Source organism: Colias eurytheme, chromosome 7 (genome assembly GCF_061535395.1).
Source record: "Colias eurytheme isolate Ceu_HAF_F1 chromosome 7, ilColEury1 Martin Lab GWU primary, whole genome shotgun sequence".
Classification (NCBI taxonomy): domain Eukaryota; kingdom Metazoa; phylum Arthropoda; class Insecta; order Lepidoptera; family Pieridae; genus Colias; species Colias eurytheme.
In genome coordinates this window covers 3,618,009-3,643,770 of record NC_142986.1, presented here as the reverse complement: position 1 = coordinate 3,643,770, position 25,762 = coordinate 3,618,009, and the positions used below count along the sequence as shown (strand labels likewise).

General features: G+C 33.5%; 1 protein-coding gene and 1 long non-coding RNA gene across 2 annotated transcripts in view; one reads left to right on the top strand and one right to left on the bottom strand.

Moving 5' to 3' along the window:
- beta-Spec (spectrin beta chain) overlaps nt 1-24,066 on the bottom strand; it is a 56,296-nt gene extending 32,230 nt beyond the window's left edge. Inside the window, exon 1 of the mRNA XM_090104015.1 lies at nt 23,908-24,066. The gene's annotated coding sequence lies outside the window, so the exon portion shown is untranslated. The remainder of the gene's footprint in view (nt 1-23,907) is intronic.
- Nucleotides 16,108-17,122, top strand: LOC149906958 (uncharacterized). The gene is made up of 2 exons (XR_016456924.1): nt 16,108-16,454; nt 16,534-17,122. It is a non-coding gene; the product is annotated as an uncharacterized LOC149906958 (long non-coding RNA).
- Nucleotides 24,067-25,762: the final 1,696 nt, after the last annotated feature.

Below are 25,762 nucleotides of genomic sequence, written 5' to 3'. Positions count from 1 at the left end.
ATCTATTTAAATACATGCATAGCTACATATTTAAATATGCAACTTATTATTATACTTAGCTCCACAGTAAAATAAAATCACCTCAAATGTGCACTCACGTTGGATATTTTTAGATCCTTGAAAAGAAGCTCTTGTTACAAAGTCATATCAAAACTGCATACAACTACATATTTTTGTTATACTGATGACGTCACCTCGATAAGATTAGATAGGTGCTGGTTGTTCAAGACTTATCGCATGTAATTACTGATTCCTAACAAAACAGTACAATGTTAAATATTTGAACTGAACTGTTAATTTTACTTTTGGGTATTTTACGGATGGTCACGATCCATCCATGGATATTATCCATTCTTCCTTCTAAAGGAGCATCACCATCTACATAGTATAAAACATAGTCTCTTTCTGGCGTCTGTGTGTATGCATATTAAGATTCATGCAACTTAGAATAGTTACTGTTATTAATAATCTTTATTTGCGACTATGAGGTGTTAAACATTTCAAGTTTCGAAATTTGAATGATTTGCAAATTAGTATACGCAGCTATGAACACCTATTGTTTTTAGCTAGTGGCTTCATTTTTATGGTCTGTTTCAGCTTAATAGTTTATTAGTGCTGTTTTTCATTGAGAGTATAATGATTTAAAAACATTTTTTTGTACAAAAATAGAAATAAACTTTTCCGTACGTATTGAAAATAAACAATCACATTTTCAAAGACTTTGGGGAGCTTTTTCTTTTGTGTCCCACGTTCATTATCTTAACACTTGAATGTCCCCCACGTTCAGAAAGCTAAGGGTTCTTAAAAATTGATCAAGTCTGCATATTTTATTTTATTATGATTCTTCTAATTAGTAGGTATATCGAATAACAAAGACTAAACTAAATGTTACTTTTATAAGTAACATTTAGTTACTTTTATAAGTAACATTTAGTTTAGTCTTTGTTGATGAGTTTAAACTCAGAAACATTTCTTCTTTCTTACGTGTAATACAAAAATATTTGTAAATTCTTATTAAAAAGATAGGAATGATTTTAATCATGTAAATCAACATATTCATTAAGCCAATTTATTAGAATTTCAGAATATATTAAACCGTACCATACTATAGTACGTATCGTACTTTATCTCGATTTCAACCGGCTAGATAGACACATTTAAATACATAAAGGTTCGTCGGTGAGTCAGTCCGCTACGATTTGGTCAAATCACGCGAATTGCTATAACCCCAACAGTTTACTCGTCTCTGGACTCTGACCTTCTTCAACAATAGTTCCACTATTTGAACGAAGGCTGTTCGTCTGTTCGAATTGACCAACCGTAAATGTCCCTTGATATCAACTTATTTGGTATAATTTATCTTTAACGATTACGTCATTTATTGGTTTCCAAATACTTTCATGTTAGAGATACGAATGTTAATCAATCTTGTCGATTTGCTGCTGTGTAAACAAGTTATGTACCTATATTTATTATGATCATGCAAAACATTTCCATTTTCAAGTCTTATAAGTTATAACATTAGAGGGGATAATTCTAGATATGACTTAATCCTTAGCTTTTTACTGCGTGACTAATGTGTGAAACTAACAAATTCAATTCTCACAATAAAATGAATACGATGTCTAAATATGTATTATCGCATGAGAAATCACGTTGGCAAAAAGTCCAGTTTATTAAAAAATATGACTTCACTTCAAGATCGCATATACATACATTCCAAAAACGAGACATATTATTCCAAAAACGAGAGTACATCCCAAATATTCATGTTCTACATTTTCTTCAAGTTCTAAGTTTTTTAGCGCAGCTCTACGATATATTATTCATATGATGTAACTGTACGCGTGTAAGTCTATTACCATTATAAGATTATAATGAGTAACTAACGGTGACTCACGCTAATAGACTGTATAAATAAAAATACAGACACACGGACGTCCAAGACAGAACTTTTTTAAACTGTTTTTTAACTAGTTTAAATAACAAAAATGACATCAAAAATATCATGAACGTTAAAAATAGTGTTTTTTCTTAATATGTGTGTTGTATGTATTATCTTACAAGTGCAATGTATGATACATAAAGACATTTTAAGTTTGAAAAATCAGATGTTTTGCGCGAAGTGACAGTAGTACCCACCTCAACGCTTCGCTTATGAGGCGTGCAATAACTCATCCTTATTGAAGACAAGATTGAGTAAATAAAAACAGAATATACTTACCTATAGCTACTTTATCTTAAAGTTTGATAATACAAATATTTACGAATTTTTGTTAACATAAAGACTATATTATATAACAAAAATTTGAGCACCTATCTCGTGTTAACAATGTAGTATTATTAATTTTTTAAACTTCTTAAGATCGTCGTGATGGAAAGTATCGAACAAAGTGATTGTGAAGCGAGGTCAATGGCCTCAGCAGGCAGACATGGCGTCGTCGATACCATGGTAGTTACATTTACAATCATTAATAAACCACGAATATAAGCACAAAGCACTAATGCATTTATAATTTTTCTCTGATTGTGTCATAAATTCGTAGAAGTCATTTAAATACCTGATTTTATGCAAAGCGGTTGCTGCATTGCAGATAAATAGACCGTACAAAAAAATGATTCAATTAAATATTTACAACCTACTTAAATTAAAATTCTTCTGGTAACAAAATGAAATGTAAAAGTGATATTTAAATTCCTAGCAATTGTCGTGTCTTAAAATGTTAAGTAATTAGGTACTTACTAAAAATATTCCTAGTATCACCGTACTATACTTTAAATTTCCTTCAAGTAGGTAGGATTTCATGAATCATGATAAACTAATATGTAACTCAAAATTCAAACGCAACACTAAAATCTATAAATATATATGTACATATAATACATAATGTAAATACGTAAAACCCCCAACTAAGGTTGGCATTAGGAGCAAGAAGCTTTTCGCTGAAGTAAGTTATACTTGTTATTACGCAGTCACGTGTGCATGTAAGGATTCACTTAATAACTTCCCCTAACCCTTACTTTGCAGACCTTTTACGTATATGAAGAGTTTTCTTTTAAGCCTTTTGTAAAACCTGTATTAATTAAATAAACGAAAGCATATACTACCCGTATATCTAAAACATGTGTAGTCTAGTAGTAGCTGATGTATGTGTGATGCAGTCAATCTATCATGTTTTGCGATAATGTCAAAATGACTGTGAAGGAAAATTATTTATGTAAATAAATAACTTTTTGTAGGTACCTCACGGTTGTGTTTTATATTTACCAGTATGAAATTATTAGTGCGTGGGGCCATAGCTATAGCGTGTTAAAAATTCTTTATACCTAAATGCTATTGAAATACAAAAGCACTAAATCTAGACAAGAGTCCTGCGGCACGTGATACTCTTCACCTCCGCACCGCCCGCGCCCCCTCGTTCAAATGAGTAGACGTCACGCTACCTCCATTAAGAGGGGCCCATGATAAAGCCGAGTGTCCCTACACAAGTACAAAACACCGCATAGCAAATGACATAATATGCACCGCGTCCATGCAACTCTGACATTTATCGACAATGGCATTAAGGTTATAAATTATAATAGCGAGCATCTCCGCAATAGATCCACCAGGAGACAAGTCATTCCGGTTCGAAAGACGGATGTCCTGATTCCGGTGACTACAAGCACTATCTAGGCTAGACTATGTTGAAGATTCATCACTAAGGCCCATTACAGTTAACGACTTCGATAATTATAATGCAATTATGAAAAACACAAGTATCTAGTTTGATAAGTTTAGGAAAATAACCATATTCAGAATTGTAACTAGTAGAACCACTTCTTAAGATAAACATAACAGCATGCAACGTATTAGATAATACCCACTCAAATAACTGGTCCGTAGAATACGACCATAGAGACACACTCACATCATTATGTATTCTGAACATAGTAGGTATCATTAGGATCTCACTAAGCGAAAAATAACGTATACGACCACGTAGAATCGTTTTCATTTCACGTTTACTTTTAAGTGTAAAAGAAGTACAGCTACTTCACCGATATTAATATAGCATTTATTTCAAGTATCCAATTGAAGCCGTATTCCGTTATATTACAATCCATTTTGTTTTGTTACAACAGTGAAACTTATAATTCCATATCTTTTCATCCTACAGCGAGAACGTAAACTTTTTTAATTTAAGACGATGCATTCATATCCATTTAAGCAAATGAATGCAAGGACTATACCGAGGTCTTAGGCCCTTCGCTCATGGAGCTACTCAAAAATGACTGAACTAATCAGTAATTACGATTACAAACCAGTTACAAATTGTATCTCGCATACAACGCTACTCAAGTTATAAGGTTTCAGTCACTTGTCAATGTTTGCTCGTTCATTTTTATCATAAAAAGCAAGGAAAATCGGGAAACCAGTAGCGTGGAGACCGGCACGACGCGTCGCGCGTGATTGGTTGCTAACGCGTTACTCACCAGTTAGTAACTAGTCGCGTCGTGTGCGAATCTCCATAGAACATGTATGGGCTGTGACGCTCAGGCAACTCGTTAGTAATTTAAGTTTGTGACTAGTTCTTTTTGAGTAGCTCCATGAGCGAAGGGCCTTAGGCCCTTCGCTCATGGAGCTACTCAAAAATGACTGAACTAATCAGTAATTACGATTACAAACCAGTTACAAATTGTATCTCGCATACAACGCTACTCAAGTTATAAGGTTTCAGTCACTTGTCAATGTTTGCTCGTTCATTTTTATCATAAAAAACAAAGAAACTCGGGAAACCAGTAGCGTGGAGACCGGCACGACGCGTCGCGCGTGATTGGTTGCTAACGCGTTACTCACCAGTTAGTATCTAGTCGCGTCGTGTGCGAATCTCCATAGAACATGTATGGGCTGTGACGCTCAGGCAACTCGTTAGTAATTTGAGTTTGTGACTAGTTCTTTTTGAGTAGCTCCATGAGCGAAGGGCCTTACTCATATTTTTATACCGTGACGATATTGATTGGAGATATTAATTGCACTTTAAGATAACTTTTAATCAATTTTCATTTACATTGAAAGAAAATCTGCATGCTCAGTTACAAGTTCAGATACTGGTGGTTACAACCGTTACAATCTAGAAAAACAAAGACCGGGCAACAACAATCGTCTGAACACCGACAACGAGTCATTAGCATGTGCGTATTGCATATAAAAGCGCAGGAAATGATGCGATTTTAATCACGATCATGGAAGTGTGAAAGCTTTTAAATCAATGGGATAGAGTTTATTTTGAGTGCTCTCGACTAACTGTTCATCGTTTAGTTTATTCAAGCCCCGTCACAGAACGCCGCGTGCCACGAAATTCCTACGTTTTAACCGTACTCGCTAGAGCTTTTGTTTTGTTTGTTTGTTTCCATAATCAGCCTGCAGCTATTATGCTACGGGAGCACAATTTGCAAGACATTCTCTTGTAATGGATTTTTAACAATATCGTCCTCGGTTTCCGGCGTCTAGACACATTGTTACCTCACCAAGCGCTTGAAGTTTTGGATTATATTTTAACTTCTCTCGTTTGCTTGTTTATAAAATAAAAATTAAGACAACATCAATTGAGCAGTCGTCACGATTTCAGCTTGGTCCATTGAAAAGTTACATTTGGGGTCGCATTTTTTAGAGGACGCAATTTTATTTTTTTGATGTGTAGGGGAGGTCAGTGTGAAGCTATCACCAAGTTTGTGGGGTCGCCACCCTTGTCCCACGGCCGCCATCTTGAAAATAGCGGTTGAAATGGTTTTTACGATATATCTCTTAAACTATTTATCTGATAATAAAACAATGTTAACATTATTCGTTGCAAATTAAATTCTCTACAACTTAGGTTCAGTAACTTTTTGTCGTAGAACTATAAACAAAACAGTTATAAGTGAAAATGTTCAGAAATTAGAGATGTTTATATTTTTCAATAAAACTTTTTTTTATAAGTTTACGAAGAAATTATATCAGACCATTTTTGTAGATTGTTTTTCGTAGAACAACTTTTATTTACAACATTTTTTCATTAAGTAAATAGCTAAGGTTTTACAGCCATCCGAAGTGAGTACTATTTTAAGTACTCTTTACTATACAGAATACGATATTGTATTATGTGTGTACTAATAATAATTTGTCACCAGTAATTATTTTATTTTTGTTATAATAATATTTTTAATAATTAATTTTACAATATTATTAATAATTAATTATTGAATCTTTTCCCCACAACCCAGGAGGTAGAGTCTGGAAGTGCGTTTTTTTTTACGTCGAAAAGCAGGGCTGAAATGTTCTGCAGTGTGCTTCCATTATTGTGGAGTCTGGGAAAAGAGCCAATAGCCAATTTATTATGTATAGTTATTACTGAAAGATAGTACTCACTTCTGAGCGCTGTAAAACCTTAGCTATTGACGTAATGAAAAAATGTTGTATATAAAAGTTGTTCCTCGAAAAACAATCTACAAAAATAGTCTTATATCATTTCTTCGTAAAATGATAAAAAAAGTTTTATTGAAAAATATAAATAGCTCTAATTTCTGAACATTTTCGATTATAACTTTTTTATTTATAGTTCTACGACAAAAAGTTACTGAATCAAAGTTGTAGAGAATTTAATTTGCAACAAATAATGTTAAAATTGTTTTATTATCAGATAAATAGTTTAAGAGATATATCGTTAAAACCATTTCAACCGCTATTTTCAAGATGGCGGCCATGGGACAAGGGTGGCGACCCCACAAACTTGGTTTTAGCTTCACACTGACCCCCCCTACACATCAAAAAAATAAAATTGCGTCCTCTAAGAAACTCAAGGTCAGGCCTAAAAAATGTAAAATTTCAATGGATCAGCTTCCTATTCGCTATGTTGTGTACGTTCAGTGTTGACACCGGTCAGCTCTAAATATAGAGTCATTAGCTCAGAACTACTGGACCAGATTTAACGTCACGAATACCATGCGAGCAATCGAAATATTGTTTCTATACAAACATTTGTAATAGCTGCGTTCGTGAAATATGAGATTAAACAAACTATCAGTGGTATGGAATTAGCAAGCGACCCGACAGACAGGTTCCTACTTCCCATGTCGGAGTGCGGACGGATCCATTAACCCAAATATAGACCGCGCCCGAAGCCTTGTGTGGCTTTACTGCCATACAATCCGTCTCTATTCCACCTGCTTTATTTACCTTGCATTAGTGAGAGATAGCTAAAAAGTAGCGCGTAATAGTACCGGTCATCACTCTTACCGTGTCATGAAGGCATGTTACCGAACTTATTATTTAATGTTATCACGAACGACATAGAAATAAAAGATTATGTTAACTAGACTGTGTAAGTTTTATTTTATTCTACTTGCAAGTTAATATATTAAATAACAAGTATAACTGCTATTGTAGTAAATACGCAACAAAGTATAACAAAACCTTGGCGTAGTTTCCGATGCAAACAGTGCGTTAAACATTGCACTGACGCTGCGCTCCCCTCTGACAGGAACCATGACCACGTGTTATAAATAATTGTTATAAACATAACAGCGGTCGAAACGTGATGATTAACAGAAGCAAAAGGTATCGGATTGTAGCGACTTACTAATCATTTGCCTTTTGAATTATACTAGCTACATTAAAGCAAACATTGGTTTATAATCGATTATTATTTAATAGCAATTAGAATTTAGAGTTCACCCAAAATAGTAAAAAATGCCGGGAAGACAAATTTAGGGGGAGGCGCAGAGAACCTCATAAGAGTCATACAATTTTCACATCTTGATAATCATCTTACTTTTGGCTGACGCGGACGTGATGTTATTTTTCCGTCCGTATGACCTAAAGCCATTATTTTTAAATTCACGTGGGTACATTCGGTGCGAATTACTTAAACAAGACCAATTAATCCAATTTAGACTTTGATTATCAAAACGATCATACTAAATAATGATGACATAACGGAGAATGATTGTCATAATTTAATTTAGTTTTCTATTGACGTCTTTATATATTGTTTGATGTTATTAGACTGGGGTAGAAGCCTTTAAAAATAATGAAAAGATAAAAAAAATCGCAGTCGGATGAAACCCATTAGAAAAGGAGGGGAATATGATAAAAATGTAAGGAAAAATAAATTACGGTCAATCCGAGTTCGGGAAGCGGGAGGGGGGAGCTTTTAAGAGAAAAAAATGGTTTCTCTCGATTTCCGACAAAACTACAAGTCCTATAGAAAAAAGTTCAATGGCAAAGTTGTAGGTAATTAAAAGTTCTACAACTTTTGTATTCACAATTTTTTCACATAACCTCAAAATTTAGGTGAAAAATTCAAAAAACCAAGTTTTTGGTCTTTTATTTTTATCTACTTCAAAATTTATTTTTTTTCTACGAAATTTGGTGGAAACTTACTTTATTATGTCCCAAATACACTGTAATTTATTTGATTGAAAATATTTATTTTTTCGCCTTATTTTGAATTAATACCAAAAAAAACAACCTAATTTTCAATCGAAAAGTCACCCGTCAAAATATCAGCTTTTTTCAAAAACTTGGGGTGCCTTTTATTCACTGAAATCTCTACTTTCATATGGTGTTAAAAAATAAACACCACCATAGTAAATGTTCTCAGGAAATGCATACAAACAGTGTGAAAATTAGCTTTTACTAAATCAGGCACACTTCTCGAACTACCTGAAATGTTTTTATCGACATCATTTTGCTTTTAAATATGCTGTAAAATATTAAACTTAGAACAGATAATTATTTTCCTTTTGAAATATTACCGAAAAGCCGATACAAGAGAAGATATTATAGAGTTCAAGAAGTGTGCCTGATTTAGTAAAAGCTAATTTTCACACTGTTTGTATGCATTTCCTGAGAATATTTACTATGGTGGTGTTTATTTTTTTTTACACCATATGAAGGTAGAGATTTCAATGAATAAAAGGCACCCCAAGTTTTTGAAAAAAGCTGATATTTTGACGGGTGACTTTTCGATTGAAAATTAGGTTGTTTTTTTGGTATTAATTCAAAATAAGGCGAAAAAATAAATATTTTCAATCAAATAAATTACAGTGTATTTGGGACATAATAAAGTAAGTTTCCACCAAATTTCGTAGAAAATAAATAAATTTTGAAGTAGATAAAAATAAAAGACCAAAAACTTGGTTTTTTGAATTTTTCACCTAAATTTTGAGGTTATGTGAAAAAATTGTGAATACAAAAGTTGTAGAACTTTTAATTACCTACAACTTTGCCATTGAACTTTTTTCTATAGGACTTGTAGTTTTGTCGGAAATCGAGAGAAACCATTTTTTTCTCTTAAAAGCTCCCCCCTCCCGCTTCCCGAACTCGGATTGACCGTAATTTATTTTTCCTTACATTTTTATCATATTCCCCTCCTTTTCTAATGGGTTTCATCCGACTGCGATTTTCTTTTGTTTCAAAAATTATCTACTCTAGTCTATATGTTCATCAGCAGTATCTCATTGTTAATCACATTAAGGAAATAATATAAAAGCAAATATAATCACTGTCACAAGTCAGAACCATGCATTCGATTCGTCCAATCCACCTTCACATTGATAAGATTACGATGCCAACGAACGATCGCGTTCCGAAATAGTTGTCCCAAAAATAGGCGGGGACGTCATCTATGTACCAACTTATAATTTAAAATTATCCCATTGTTTGTCATTCAATTCCCATTCCGTCACTGTTATTACGGTTGCACCATCATAGCTGCGAGTTGAGAGTCAATGAGATTGCGCGTGGGTGTCGGCACTGAACTCTACTAGAGCAGGATGAGTCTAATTTGTTGCCAACCACGTATACCTCTATAGGTAGGCTAGTTAATGGCGCCCAGCGGAGGTCATTTTATACCGCTACATGAAGTCAGTGCCGAGAATTATCTATTTCGTACTTTATTTACATACCTATCAGAAACATTACAATGCAATGTTTTATCACTATTATCACACATTTCATTAATTATATGGACGTCAAGAGATTATAATTCGAAAGTATCAGTAATACGATAGTAACTACACATGAGAGATCCTACGGCCTACCTAATGAAAACTTACAAGTGCCACAGATGGGTCGTGTTCCCAAGTTTTGGTTATTTTTCTTCCCTACCAAGAAAGTCACAATTTATTTTAATTTTCATCGTTCGTTTCATGTGTGGGTTCAATACTTTCAAGGAGTACATGTAAAACAGAAAATAACGTTGTCAGAAAATTCGTGCTGAGATAAATGTTGAGGAAATTTCAAGTATGTGTTATAAATTCTAATGGAACTGTTCGTGCGGAGCAAATCATTTTACCATTATTGAGAAAATCTATCAAATGAAGCGTAAATACGTACGCAATAACAGTCACTTGTTGTCTATTAAAAACACTCTAGTTTAGGGCTAAGATTTGTAAGTCCGGTTGGCATTGTGGCGAGTAATGATAATGGTATGACATAAGCAGGTTGACGTCATCGGGCGTTGTCAGCCTGTACAGTATACAGCCACGAAGGCCGGCTCTGTTTGCAAGTCTGACCGGTTTTTGTTTTTTCAGAGTGCACTTCGGCAAGAGGCTGCGAATGTAGCACACGATGTGTAACCACTCTATCGCAACTAAGTTCACATGCAATAAACTTTGGATAGGTACGTAGCGGCGTAGCAGAGTTACTTTCATTTAATTGTACGCGTTAACGGGACTTTGTCGTTAAGAATCGATTACCGGTCTTTAAAATAATGTTAACAGGTAATAAATTTCCGAATTTAAATTGTTTACATTGATAACTTTACGTACTTGACTGAAAATAAGTAAAACTTTTCCATTTATATACAGACCTTTACCCTAAAAACTTTCCTTCGTCCATGATCAATGATTTTGTTAAAAGATAAAGCAAATAGCAATAATTTTGCATTACTCCACTCCTGGTTTAGTCATTTCTAATGTGAAACTCGGCAGTGGTCCCATTCCAAGGGTTATTAAATCCAATTTTTCTTCGGTGCACACAAGAGCCACGCCCCATGCAAGATCTGTGCCTCGATGCGGCGATGACGCTATACCTTATTTAGGTCAATATAACTCGTGCCCATAAAAAATTATAAAATTGCTGACGTTGATGTTTTAACAAGTTGGCTTGGTGCTCGCTAATAAGGGTCTTTTTTGAACTGTAAATAAAGATGAAGTGGTGACAAGGATACCATAACATTGCTAATAAGAACATACCTACGCAGTATTAAGATGAAAACAAGCTAAATTTATCTCTAGCGGAAATAGCCAGTAAATTGACTTAAAAGTACTCTTAAATTCAGGATTTCCAAAAAATAAGACCAGTAGTAACGGAAATGATTAGATTGTAGTTTTAATGTTAATTTAAAGACAGTTCGAACGACCAGAACAATGGAACAAAAAATATAGCTCAAATAAATGATTTCATGGTAATGGTTCTGGAAATTCAGCGAGAAATCAGATCCAATTTCAGCGATACTAGGAATTAATCAATCATTTAACACATTGAAGATACACATGTTACTCGCGTATTGAATTACCAACAAATCAGACAGTTAGGTATCTGTACAAAACACAATACTGATAATGATAATGAAAAAATATAACATAATAATAGTAGGTACCTATGTAGTTAATTATATACATTTAAAGTTTATATAGGGATGTCTGTAAAAAAACGCGAAGCAAATCAAATATTCTCCATTTATGTAGGTTCGAGACATTCTAATCATCCGCCCTTGATGAGTGAAACTTAAAATTATTTCATTAGACACTAATTAGCGGTCAGATTATTCAAAGCGATTTAGAATTCCAACGTGTACGCAAGTTAATCTTTTAATTGCAAGTACCGATAGCATGGAAAAATAGGTTATTGTGCGACAACGGTCCGTGTCAATAACGAGGTATGAATTATTCACCAGGCTAGACAGTACAGTGAAATGCATCGCAACAAAGGCATCCATAACATGATAATCCGTGGATAACGAGCACTGTTTAATATTAAATTTAAAAGCTATTTTTCATACAACGATAATATTCACTACAAATTATACGTAAACAGCCTTGGTTGCATGTACCCTTGACCGATGACCCATACATTTGACTTTCGCTTACTAAAACAACTGTTGAGATATAATTGTGTTTCGTACATTGTATTGTATATCACATATGTATTTAAATTAATATAATTTTTAACTTCGATTATAAGTAAAAATTTGCAACGCAGCTATGAAGAGACTATTTCACCAGTAATTTTTCAATGATGCCATGTCCAGAAAGTACATGGTAGGTACATCTTGGTATCATTCTCATATTATTTTAGTTTAATTAACAATTAACGTTTTTATGGCGTACAAGGTCGTTAATTTGTAATGCACATACTGTTTACGCAATTCAGCCATTAAATAGTAAACATGTAACTGAAAATCAAGCATTAAAAAAAACATTCGAAAAATTGGGTCCGATTATTTATAGTATACTTATCACATGTTAGACAAAAATCTTTTTAATCGTTCTTATGATAAAAATTGTACGAAGGTTCGCGTTCACCATTCGCGTTCGATATAAAAATCGTGTTCGATATAAACTCGTTTTTGTTTCGTTACCATGTAATAAATACATGTAGTCTAAGATCCCAATTCCCACCGCAGGATCAGTGCGTTCATCGGTTTTTTGCTGTAAACCGAATTTTTATGTATATTTATAATTAGGAGAATATATATCGACTAGGTTGCCAGTCAAAATTTGGCCGCAAGCATGTTTAATTAAAATTTTTCTAATCGATTTTTGGGAAAAAAATTCGTTCACTTGTTTTTTGAATAAAATGTAGTCTACATCACGTCAAATGATATAAAAATTCTAAAAAATCACGGTTGCCGCTTTTCACCTGGCCGCAACATCTTGGCAGCCTGGTGCAAACAGGTATGATTTCGATTTTTACGTTCATAACGCACATTTATGAATCATATATCAAATTAAAGCTAATTTTTTTTCTATTTATTATCATATATGGTGCCTACTTAAATCCGGCCGCAAATAAGGGTTGCTGGCTTTTAAAGATTATAAATATAGGATTAGTGCGTTCATCGTTTTTTGCTGAAAACCGAATTTTTATGTATATTTATAATTAGGAGAATATATATCGACTAGATTGCCAGTGAAAATTTGGCCGCAAGCATGTTTAACTAAAATTTTTCTAATCGGTTTTTGGGAAAAAAATTCGTTCACTTATTTTTTGAATAAAATGTAGTCTAGATCACGTCAAATGATATAAAAATTCAAAAAAATCACGGTTGCCGCTTTTCACCTGGCCGCAACATCTTGGCATTCTTGATTCATTTTTACGTTCATAACGCACATTTATGAATCATATATCAAATTAAAGCTAATTTTTTTCTATTTATTATCATATATGGTTGCCTAATTAAATCCCGCCGCAAATAAGGGTTGCCGGCTGTTAAAGATGTTGAATATTTAAGGTTGAGTGTAAACATGCTTGCGGCCAAATTTTGACTGGCAACCTAGTCGATATATATTATCCTAATTATAAATACATATAGTTACATAAAAATTCGGTTTTCAGCAAAAAACCGATGAACGCACTAATCCTATATTTATAATTTTTATAAGCCAGCAACCCTTATTTGCGGCCGGATTTAATTAGGCAACCATATATGATAATAAATAGAAAAAAATTAGCTTTAATTTGATATATGATTCATAAATGTGCGTTATGAACGTAAAAATAAATCGAAATCATACCTGTTTGCACCAGGCTGCCAAGATGTTGCGGCCAGGTGAAAAGCGGCAACCGTGATTTTTTAGTATTTTTATATCATTTGACGTGATGTAGACTACATTTTATTCAAAAAACAAGTGAACGAATTTTTTTCCCAAAAATCGATTAGAAAAATTTTAATTAAACATGCTTGCGGCCAAATTTTCACTGGCAACCTAGTCGATATATATTCTCCTAATTATAAATATGTACATAAAAATTCGGTTTTAAGCAAAAAACCGATGAACGCACTGATCCTGCAGCCGGATCTCGTACTAATGGTAACGAAACAAAAACGAGGTGAATGACGTGACTGAGTACGTTACTAATGATTCGTACTTACGTAACAGTAAGTTAGAGACAAAACAACCACATCAAGACACCAGAAGAACGGCTTGATTGCCACAATTGCGAACCAACAACCGACAAATTGTTCTGTCAAATTGAATGCTGCATTCTAGTACAGACTTTAATGGGCTTCATTATAAGAGATAAGCGTCTCCATTCATATTACATAGTAACAACTAACAAGTAATTGAAATCACAATGAAATTACTTGTACTTCGTAAGAAAAACAGGACAAATAACCGAAGATTAAGAAAACAACTCACTCGTGTAATTAAGAGAATTAACGGACCGGTTAAATGAATTTTATCGGCCCAGATTCACAGTCGTGACTTTACTTTACCGCAAAAGAGTCTTCACAAAGTAAACTTTGTATGACCGAAGTTTACTTTCAACATATTTAATTTCAGAGACAATTGCTTGACTTTCCTTAGAAAAGTACGGCCTCAAAGTAAAGTACAGGGAAAGACGTGTGACTGTTACATTATACGCATAATTTATGTTTTTGAGAACATATAATTGAATTAAGTTATATTTCAATATCTATATAATAATAACATTATTATTTTATATCAAAAATTAATTGATTAGAAAAAAAAACAATGTAGGTATTACGTGGATTTGCAATAGATAATAATAATTATTGTCAGTTAGGTAGCAGTTTCAAATCCGTTATAACAAGCCAGGGTCGGGAAGATTGTTATAGAAATATCAAAAACGGGTAGCCGCAGCAAAATTCGTCAGAAAAATATTATAATGTTATAAGACAAACGAAGCAATGCAACGATCAACAAATCAACAAAAAAATGTCACTCAAATCGACATGACGTTTTGAGCTATAACCCAACCATATTAAAATGCATTTCTGTTCTAGGAAATTAGTTTAAAATGAAGGCCTACATGATTTATACGCATAGTCATGTAAAGTTTACTTTGAGACCAAAGTCATGATTATCGACTCCTTAGCCTTTACTAAGTAAAGTATAGTTTTCGGAAAGTAAAGATGAGCTTGACACGACTAAGAAATATATTTTTCTGTGAAAGTAGATCTTTTCATCAAAGTAAAGTTAAAGTGCGATCTGTGAATCTCGGCCTGAGTTCTGATTACAGACTTGCACGAAAACACTAAGAGCTTTAAATATAATGCACTGCAAATAAAAGCTAACATATTATGTAATAGCAATGTTTGCATGCAAATGGATATTTTAATTTTTAAAAGGATGAGTTAATCATTCACAAATAAAACGTATTATCACAGTATTACAATATTATTTCCTACAGTAAGGAATCGCCTTTGATGTCGCGCGATGCCGCCGCCAGCGTAGGTACTTACGCTGCCACACGAAAATACACTAGGGTTGCAACAAATGGGAAATAAAACAATTGTGATTATTAATATTATGATGAAATCATTTATTCATATGTACATTCAAAATAATTGCGATTATTAAATCTGATGTAATTATTTGTTCATTAATATATAATTACAGATATTGCACTGCTAAATATTATTTACGTGGACACTTTATTTTTGGATGTTCTTAATTGTATATTATAACATGTAACTAAGTAATGCATTCGCATTGGGATGTACAATCTGATTAGAAAATAATGAGGACAACATATACATAGCTTTGATTTTAATTCAACAGATACAATTAATACAATCTTTCTGAAATATTGTTTCCTTCTGGGATTTCAATGTTGATTTACATCCGTAAACGGAACAGTTTGTGCGCGCCATAATAGAATATGTAAGTACCTATGTATAATAAAATTATTACACAAAAAATACGACTGCGTCGTCCTTTCGCGCTAGGTAAAGCAAACTACAGGTAAATTAGCTTGGAGAAATTTTTGCATATGTAGTGGTGTGTATATTACTCAGATCTTAGAGCGCGTTTCCACTATATCGTTCTGGCCTATACAAAAATGTTTCGATATCCTAACATTACTATTTAATTTTATACTTATTCCTAGCAACACTTTTGTTTTCAATAAAAACAAGTTTTTATTTGAAAGAAAATGGTTTTGACTTTATAAAAAAAAATATATCATTCAATTTTACGTCCTTGAGCAAAAGACAAGGCGACTACCGTGAAACAATAAAATATCGTGTCCATAATAATTTGTTTCATAATTAATATTTGACCATAATAATTACGAAACAAAACAAATAAATAAATCGTCACTTGATAGTGGAAAGTGGAAACACGCACAAAACCAGAATAAACCAGTTTACGCTGTCCGCACTCCGCAGGTGCCACGTGCAGTCGTTTGGTAGCGTTAGAACATAAAGCACATTTCATTCAAAAATTATAATTATTATGTACGTAGTTTAATTGATAAATTTTGTATTTGTTGATTGTTGTTATTATTTGTTATTATTGTTATAATATTTGTTGAAGTGAATTACATGTCCCGCAGCCGGAGGGCCCAAATGAAAACTCAGATGTACTTAAAAACTACATTTAATAGCTAAAATGAGACTTTTACACCCATGTCTGCACGATGCAGACCGGAGTTAAAGAATGAATTTATACAGTTTAATAATTATAAAGACGTAAGCTTGGATGCTAACTAAGGGAAATCGCATCCACATTCTATTCCCGTGCGAACGGCGTATTCAGCAGTTTTGTATGAAGGCAGGGCCATAACTAGTGTTTAATTTGTGTGTAAGTGTTGTAACTTTATATTGTTAATTCAATATGGCTCCAGTGTTAAAACATGGTCGAGGCAAGCCTTTGACTTCTCAAACTAAAGAATTAAACTTTAAATGTCGTTTCTTTTTCAGGTTAGTTTTTTCATTTTAGTAACATTGTTAATGTAAAAGTTATATGTATGTTAAATGTGCAAATATTAAAATAAAGTCTCCTCTTTTTCAGAGGAGAAACACATATAGTTTAATTTAAAATCCCTTATATATACAGGGTTACTTGTAAAACACCGGCAACCTCGCAGGACAAGATAGCTAACATCATAAGTAACAACATTTGTTCTACGACTTTTGATAATTTGTTAGATTTTATTTTCATACAAAAATAAATATTCATTTAATTTTCCGTCTGAATATTATAAACTCTACGCCTCCCAAAAATTACGTAAACAAAAAGCGAACGAGAGGGGGAAGGGGGCGTCGCGTCGTCCATCCGATAATTAATAGAACATAGACTTACAAATGTAAGGAGAGTACAATAAAAGTTTAAAAAATCATTTAAAAATAATTTATTGCGTTATGCCAAAAGTCGTAGAACAAATGTTGTTACTTATGATGTTAGCTATCTTGTCCTGCGAGGTTGCTGGTGTTTTACAAGTAACCCTGTATAAAATAAAAACTAAAAATAAAATGTTGTTTTATTTTATTTGCTGACCATACACTACTACAAACGCAAAAATTTCTCCAAGCTAATTTACCTGTAAGCGTGTTTGCTTTACGCGGCCCGCGTCGCCCGACCCCCGCCAGTTCCCCTCCGTTTCTCTGCACAAGTACATTCGTCGCACTACTGTAGGAAATATGGTAATACTGTGGTATTATTATCAAGCATTGCCTTAGAAGATTGTAATCAATATAATTTATTCATATTTATGAGTCACCAATCACCTTACAGCATTGGTCTACACTCTAAGGACACTGTTCAAAGAATTGACATTGATTTTGGATAGCAATAAATAATAGCTTATGTGATGAAATGTAAAATTATAACATTCCACAATGTGATAAATATTATGTTTTTTTCAGACTACAGACAGCTACTTACATTATTTACTAATTTCAAAGACTAGTAAAATAGTCTAGCCTATTTCATAAGTTCCTTTGACTGTATACACGATGTCATAACATGTACATACACGATGTCATTTTAGGTACATATTCCGAATTATCAATATTTGATAATAGTGATAATACCGTGCAGAAAGAGCCCATATTGTATACAGAAAGCGGTAGTTACGTGAGCTAGCGACTGCAAGACATGAACTGGATTCGAGTTCATTGACTCTTATAGAGCAGGATTCAGGAATCGACCATCGGAATATTAAATTTTATTCCGTACGGTCCAATAGTCTTCGTATGCCTTTTGTGGCCGCCACCGGTGCATATTATGTACTTACTAAATATTGTACTATTATTCAATGAAGAAGCTAATTTCAGAAGCTAATTAATTGCATATTATAAAGTTATGTCTAATGACCTATTTATATGTAGAGTTATAAGGTCAAAAATATGGTTGCACAAAATAGATGATTCGTTAACATAACACTCGAGTACCTGTAATATTGGTAATATGAGCAAAGGTAAACCAATTGAGACGGTAGAATAAAAGGTTGCCTACAATACGTAAGGCATCACAGATCACTGCCTTCAATAATATTCTCTACCTATATCAATAGCAACTCAATGTAGGTCATGTCTGCATGGAAACAAAACAACTTTAACGATTACAGTCTTAGAAAAGGATTAGAAACACGGACTTCAATTATTGCACTCTACTTACTAACATATTATCGGCTACCATAAAATATAAAGACGCTAACTCTAGACGTAATAACAGAAATATGGCTTCTTTCTGGCGATCGTTAGCTTGTCTGTACTATTTCCGACGCAGCATACTTTTTAAATTTTGTAACCTAATAATTTGAAAATGATTACGCCGGGTGCTTTGATTTAACCATTACTTAATAAATAATACAAACTTTATCCTTAAATTAAGTGCTATGAAAATCATTCAACGACATAATACATACTACATTATTACAATGAAAGAAAACGACATTTTTAGTAGCAAAAGAATGCGTAGGTACTTCGAAGTTTAGGCTTTCTCCACTCATGACCCTTTTGTTAGCGTAATTATCGTGCCGGGTTACTCAACCGTGAAAGGGCCACGGATGTTGGCCGTTCAAATTTCAAATTGACTACAGTGAAGCATTGTTCAAAGTGCGGCATTTCTATGGTGGTAATAACTTCATCAAAAATCAACAGCACTCAATAGTTCCCGAAAGTAAAATGTTCTTTTGTTTTTGAAGAAATGTAGAGCTAAATTAAATGTATTAATTTAATTTCAATTTAAGTAAGAGTTATAGCTTTATTGCGAAAATGCAATCATCGATACAAATTATTGTTCTTCTTGCTTTATTTCGTCATATCGTGAGAATATTAGATAGATTCACACCTAGTCCTATATTTAAACCTGATATTCCATGTCCGGTATTTCATGCGTCTGGCTAGTGGCTATCCCAAAACTATATTTAACCATCTGTGAAAAGTATATTTAGACAAATAGCATCAGACGAAGGTTTGCGATTATACAATAACCATTTTAGTATAAAAATTGCTAAATTATCTGTTTTTTGCATGATCACGTATGACAGATCAGACATGATTTTAAAGAATAAAATTTTCCTCATTTTCAAAATTCGCTACTATCATACCGGCATAATTATAGTCAAAACGGTAGAAACACTTGATATTCGTACTGATAATAATATCAGAATCGATTCAAGAACAAATAACATTTTATTATGTCAGTCATCGAGGTCGATTAATGGGTCAAATACGAGAACAGCGATAATTTTACAGCCCAAATTATATGATTCACAATTCACATATGTACATCGTGTTTATTTAAATTATACAAGCATTACCGAGTACTATCTCATTCAAGGGTAAACACAGTTACTTTAAGTTTTGAATGCAATACAAAATAACTTGGTAACAAACGTATGTTCAGAAGAAACAGAACATTTACAAGCATGTAAATCAATCATACACACAAATCACAATGAGATATTACTCATCTCAAGAAGGTTACGAAATCCATCAAATAAGCATACCTCAGACGTCATAATGCTAATTTGTAGCAGAGTAAGGGCGCGGGCACACGATGCGTTGCGGCGCCGCACCGCAAAGATTTCACCGTGTCAGTGGGCACACGAGTGGTGCGGCGCCGTAACGTTGTTCTGTCGCAGCGGCGCCGTAGCAGGGTTGCACAGCGTGTCCTTCCTTGTGACGCAAAACAACTGAGCGGTGCCGCTCCGACGTCGCACCGCATTCACCCCTCCCCGCCTCGTCTTGGTGGTTACAGGTCCGGTGCGGCGCCGGAGCGCATCGTGTGACATGCCACAGATATTTCTATGTAAGACGACGCAGCGACACCGCTCCGGCGCCGCACCGCCGCCGCAACGCATCGTGTGCCCCCGCTCTTATTTGTACTGATAAACATTTTATAATATTCAATTGTTTACGAAATAGATAAACGATTTAGATAAACTTTTGAAGTTGTGTTATATTCTAGTGATTATTAACATTATATTTTTTACTGTAATAGGGAGAGAGTAGAGACATCATGGCATCCTTCGTGTTTTTTTTTTAAATTTTAAAACACCAAGCCTTATAACTTTCCAATCGATCAAGTTCCCATAACATTACAAACCATCATGATTAAAAAATGGACTTAACAGTTAAATACCTATTTGTAATCGGTTGGACAAAAAACATGAGGTAACTTATGCAGTTGGAACGAAGCTTGTTGCATCGTTTTACAGGTTCCAATACGCCAAATTTGGGAATACAACTTAAAGCTGGTTGGGCAAGATATCCAACGAAACGGATGAAATATTTGTCAACTTATATTTACATCTATACCTACATTGAATAAAATTGTAGGTAAACTCACAACTGTAAATAAAATATTACGTCCTTGTCGCAATTGCCATCTGCGAGAGCGTTTATATTATTGTATGACATCACTGCGACAAAATCGGCACAAACCATCTTAATTCTTAACCCTAAAATCCACATCTTTAAATTGTATTTGATGAATATCTTGCAGTTACTTGACATCATACGAACTTCGAGACGATAAGATCGATTTTAAATAAGAACATCGTTAAATATTTTAGTGTTATTGTAATTTGTAGCGTAAGAAAACATAACCCAGCATCTCGGGAATCGCGTCTCTAGTCGGTTGAAACGGACGCCAAAAATAAAAGTACAAAGTGTTAATGTTAGATATAAACATTATTGAGAGGCATTCGTGCGTTTCGCCGTGGGAGAACATTAGAATAGTGAATGATATTCGATGTTTTGTACCAACTCATCTACCTATTGTGCTCATTTTGGTATCGATAAATATTTTGGTCTTTACTAAAGGAAGTATGATGTCCATTTTAAAAATATATGTATGGGCGAAGCCAGACACTGGACAAAAAGTGATGACGCACAATTACGCAGATGTGCATGTTATGACATATACATTAGTAAATTACAAATAATGCTATTGAAAAATAAAAGAGCACTTTTTCTCAAGCTCATTAGACACAACATAGTGGCATGCACAGGAAACGAAACTTGGCGATATTCTAAATAGGTACCTCCGAACATTCGCAGCAAATGTCTTATTACAATGATAAATAATAAATATAAAGAACTATTATGTAACTGATAAGAAGGTACTTCGATCTTGCTACACATCTAATGGAATTTAAATGATTACTACGTGTCTCCCACTTAATTATGGCAGCGTCAACAGCCATCCTCACTCCTCGGATCATATCAATTAACCTCATGATTATTATCCGGAATTTAAGGCTAGACATAAAGTGAAGTGAAACGAAAATCCGATTTGTCTGTCTAGGCCCGTCCGCGCCTGCTCCCTATACCTAAATTCCCAGTTTTCTAGGTCACCTGGGCGTGGAGAAAAAATCTAGCCTGATATTTTATAATATTCAATTTAGGAGGCCTTGATTTATTAAAGTTAATCATTCATTTTTTTGAAACAGTTAATGATTGATTCCACGTAGGGTCATTGCGCCTGTTCGCGTCCACTTAGTGCAGTTGGAAAGTTTGAAGGAGAAAATAAAAATGTTCCAGAACTAATTTCAACGCAAAATTTATGTAACGTGTTCATTACATAGTCTATTTTAAGATATACTTTCAATTGTGTTGGAAATATCATGTGGTTTTTATTTATCTAGACAAATAGCAGAATTAGGCGTTTTACCCAGTTCGCGTCCAAAATTTCCAGTTTGCGTCCACCCGTGGACCAGTTCGCGTCCACCAGCTTAGAAAAAGAATTAAGAGTGTATTGGGTGATATTTTATCAGATAAATGCAAATAAAAATTAGATTTTAATAAATTATTTATTTACGAATATAGTTATTTAATAAAAACCGGCCAAATGCGAGTGGGACTCGCACACCGAGGGTTCCTGTATAAACTGTTTTTCGTCATATGTTTTAACTGTAAATGATTATTTTTTCAATGTTTCCCTTATTTGTGCTATAAGACGTTGCTTCGTACCAAACTTCAAGTGTCTGTGTTCACGTATAGTACCCTGTAGGTTTTGATTCCCTTGCGAATGTCGAAATTTGCGAAAATTTTCAGCATAAACGGCTGTATCTTCTGATTGCTTTGGCTTATAAGTTTGATTTTTTCACTGCTTCAAGGGACCGTAGACTTGAGTATTCAATATAAATTTCAGCTTTATATCTCAACGCGTTACTGAGAAAAAGGGTTTTGACAGAAAGACAGACCGGCAGACGGACATACAGACGAACGGATATCAAAGTGATCCTACAAGGATTCTGGTTTTTCCTTTTGAGGTTCGGAACCCTAAAATCAACATTATTATTAATATAATTCACTGTAAGGAAACTGGAAAAACTTATTTATATTTATCTTCTCATCATTAATAGAACTAAAAATTAACAAAAAACAAAGTTACGTTATGTAAATAAATAATAATCAGTTCTATTAAGATTACCTACCTACCCTATTTTTAGTTTCTAACGAATTAAATTTCTTTTTTGTTTATATTATTTTCTTAACCACAGACTTATTGATTCTCATTCTCAAAGATACTAGTCTCATTCTTAGAAAACCCATTTTAAAATGAAAAAAATTGCATAAAAATTTGCTAATTTGAATGAAAATTTAAATTATCAACTTGTAGTCTTAGTCAAAAATTTACAATCTATTTTAAATTACATATTTTAACAAACAATTCATTGCTACTTAATGAAAAACAATGTGGACGCAATATGTTCTATTGTTACGCACTATGGGTATAGTTTGCGCCCACCGTGGACGCAAAATGGAAGTTGTACAAATTCGGTGTAGTAATTCGCGTCCACCTTATTTTAGCTATTAATTGTAAAAGAAATAAGCTGATTTATAATCCATACTATTCCATGTTTTGTTAGCAAAGTAAAGAAACAGTTACATATTCAAAAATTCACATTTAACAATAAGATACTTACCGTCAAACGCGACGCTGCGCACTATTTTTTTCTCAAAATCCCGCGCGTTTTAGCTCTCTCGTTTAATAACCAAAATTAAATATTTTTTTTAAATAGGATAGGCGGTGCGCAGGCATATTTTGAATATGTGTGCATGTCTCTTATACATTGAGGTATTATCGGAAATTTTTCTTATTACAATTTTACTTAAAGTATACTTATTTTCGTGAATTTTCTAAAAGATATCCGCAAAATGGACGCGAATAGGCATGTGGACGCGAACAGGCGCAATGACCCTAGTCCAAAAAATGGTCTTCCAGTACCGATATTCAGGTTTCTTATTAGAAAAGCTTGCTTTTTTTTATAAAATATTCTAGTATTGTTCCAGAACCAGGGTATTTCTAGTTGTTATATTAAAAAACTATGATTAAGAAAAATTTTCAAACAAGCCATCCTCCCAATTAACGCAGAAACGACACGTCAAACTATCGATTTACGAGACGAGCGTTACAAAAATGAAAGAGAACAATGCGGTATCTCGAACCTACCTTCCGAAGCGGGGACTATCTCATGTCAAATCCAAAACACAAATTCACTGCACTGTATTTTGGGGTATTATATGATACGCGAGCGACGCACAAGAGCGGACACAGCAATCCGTTGTACTGTACTGTCGCTATTGATCGAGCAGCGAACTCCCGGCGCCGGCCGACCGCATATCCCTATTGCACGCACGCCTACCCCGCCCCCCACCCGGCCATTCCACCCCTGTTATAAACTCGTACACCCTCGGTCATATTTTGAAACGTCCCATCGCGAATCTGCCATAACAATATTATGAGACTTACAGAATGTTGTATAGAAAAAAGTATATTCCTTAACAGGAAGCTAAGTGAACTGCGCTATTTTACACATTTGTCCTTGGTAAATAGTGAAAAATAATGGCAGTGTGTACCCTATTTTTAATACAATTTATTGTACGGATTTAAATCTGATTATCGCAGAATTTTATTAAATTTCATAAAATTATCTGTTGAAGCAGTAATATTTCAGGCTGACGAGGCACTGATTATCTAGCAAAAATAATATTTTTAAATAAAGATATTTTAAAATATGTATTGTTCTTGAGCAAAATAATCAGTTCCAAAAATAAGGCTTTAATGATTTAAATCATAATAGTGGGAGGTCTTACATTATATTATTCATCTCTACATTAATTATGCATGCCACAATAGTAAACCTATGCATTATACAAACAACCGCTAAATCCTTGAAATAATAACGATCAATCTATACTGGGCATTCTTTAGGGAATATTTACTTATTTGCCCTGTTAGCATTCAATTAATATGATACTAAGTTTTTACCAAAATTAATAGACTATAGGATCCACAAAGATTTTCTCACATTAATAAACTCATGCGGTTGATCAAACATTTATTATAGACACTTTCGTATTCCTATAAGCCCGAGATAGTAGGAGAGAGATTAAACTTTTAATAATACAATATTGTAAAGTTGTTTGATTGATAGTCCATTTGAACGAGTTTCTGTCAGGAAATTCCGAGCGAGTTTCGCCAAATTCAATTGAAATATGCTTGTGATGAATTCATTTATAGACAAAGTTAAGTCTGTTCATAACATCACAAATGAAAATTAGGAAAAATATATCTTCAGAGAAGTTACGTCATGTAAAAGTTTAAATAATCTTAAAATTACTGACATAAACATTATCAAAGGATATAAAACTAAAAGTACTACATATTTACAAATCCCAAATACACATGACGAGTCAATGACATCATTCCCACTAGCCTTTAGCCTTGTTACAATTGGCACTTTACTTTAAAGCAACTTCTATGGTTGATGTCATATTAGAGGTGAATATAATATTAGCGTAATATTAATTAATTGCTCCATTAATTATATTCATTAATAATTATACAGTAATCCATCATTTAAAAGATTAGAATTATATTGTAAATTATAATGATTAGGATTACCTTTATAATTTTATATTCAGGCACTATAATGACTGGCCCAGAAGTTTATTTGTGAACAAATAAATAAATATAAAATATTATGAGGGTAGTTTTGTATATTGTGTGAGAATTTTTCCTTTTTCTCTTAGATTCAACTGTCTAGATTTGTATTTTAACAACAAATATAAAAATAATATTTATGAACTGCTCACTCAAGCAAAAGATTTAATATTCTTAATAATTTCTGGTTCTGCACAAAGATGTGATTATCAAGACAGGTCAAGCATATTTTTTTAATTTAGATTTAAAAATTTACTACCACCCATGATTGATGGCAAATGGAGTTTTTAATGTGATAACGTTTTTAAAATCGTTTTAGTCGGGTGACATGTTCAGAAACTTGCGTCACACCAAAACCTCA